Source organism: Symphalangus syndactylus, chromosome 7 (assembly GCF_028878055.3).
Source record: "Symphalangus syndactylus isolate Jambi chromosome 7, NHGRI_mSymSyn1-v2.1_pri, whole genome shotgun sequence".
Taxonomy (NCBI): Eukaryota; Metazoa; Chordata; class Mammalia; order Primates; family Hylobatidae; genus Symphalangus; species Symphalangus syndactylus.
In genome coordinates, this window is record NC_072429.2 from 61,851,175 (window position 1) to 61,852,637 (window position 1,463).

At 40.5% G+C, this 1,463-nt stretch overlaps 1 pseudogene; it reads right to left on the reverse strand.

Moving 5' to 3' along the window:
* Positions 1-255: 255 nt before the first annotated feature.
* Positions 256-1,241, reverse strand: LOC129485739 (telomeric repeat-binding factor 1-like; annotated as a pseudogene).
* Positions 1,242-1,463: the final 222 nt, after the last annotated feature.

A 1,463-nucleotide genomic window follows, 5' to 3' on the forward strand; every position in this document is an offset into this window, starting at 1 on the left:
AGCGATCAAAATACTTAACTGTCCTTTCATCAAGCTTTTACAAACACAATCAGTCTTTGCTCTCTGAGCAAATCAGTTTTAGTTTCTTCATAGTCCTCCATCTGTCTTTTAATATACTTGCCCGGTTATTGAATTTATAATGCAATATTATTTTAGACCAGTTTCCCTCTCCATATTTCCTCACGCCAGATCTCAAATTCTTGTCTTCTTCCCAAAGCCATGCCTGTTTTTTTCTAGCTCGATGATTTTCAGGAGTTACCAGTTGACTCTTTGAAACAGGTATTCTGCTTTCAGTGGCTCTTCTGCTTTGTTTTTTCTTTTTTGTACTTTGAAGAGTTCCTACTCTTCTTTCTTTCTTATTAAGGTCTTGTTGCTGGGTTCCATGTTGCAACTTAGATAAGAAGAGATTCTTGTGAGACCTTTTTCTTGTATCCAAGTTAGCTTCAGTTTCCATTTCAACATCATTACCATTAAATGGTTTATCTTGAGAAGTTATTGTTCTTGTTCTTTTACTTTCTACTACATTTGCTGCTGCCTTCATTAGAAAGGTTGATGATTTTTCACTTAGGACGTAATTCACATAACTCTTACTTTTCTCCACCATGTGGTTGTAGCTGAATTGTTGAAAAAAGGAATGAAATGCATCTTTCTGAGAGATTATCATAAGCAATTTGCTTTTGAAGGGCATAAAGAATTTGGATCACCAAATATTCTTTCAAAGACTTCTTCTGGTTCTTTCAAGTTGCCATTTCCATACAAACAGCTATAGCTTGAATTTTAATTAAATTCTGTATTTTTTCGTGAAGTTTGTCATGTTCCTTTTCAATCAAACCCCAAATCGTCAGGGCCGATTCCAAGAGTGTAATTCGTTCATCATTTTCAAACTGTGCATCAAGGGTTTTTCCTGCTGCAACTCTTGTCAAAAACTGACATATGTATATCATTCTCAACTGGTCAGCTGTTAGAATGGATAGTCCATGAATAGTAACCTCAGTGCTATTGCGGGTCTGGCGGAAGTCCTCGGAGTGGCTGTTGTGGAAAGCTCGGCAAAGAGAGAGGCAGAGGAAATTGAGCATCCAGCTGGCAGCCATGGCCTCGGCCTCAGCCACCAGGCCCGCATCCTCCTCCTCCTCCTTCGGGGCCCCCACCTGCATCTGGCATTCGAACAGTTTCTGGCACTCGAACTGTTCCTCGTTGTTTCTCTCCGTTTCTGCCCTCTGCTCCTCAGTATTTGTCGGCATTCCTCCTCTCTTTGATTTTCTATGTACAGGAACTGGTCTGGGTTCCCTGGCTTACAGGTTACCTTATGCCATACTTTTGAAACAAGGGACCTGTCCAGGCTTCCTTCTGATGGCCAACCCACCTCTAATGCTGGCCAGTCTACCTTACACAAAGTTTTAAGTTTTCCTAGTGTCATAGTACTGCATAGTCTCCCCTAAATCCTTTCTTGACATTTTTTAACG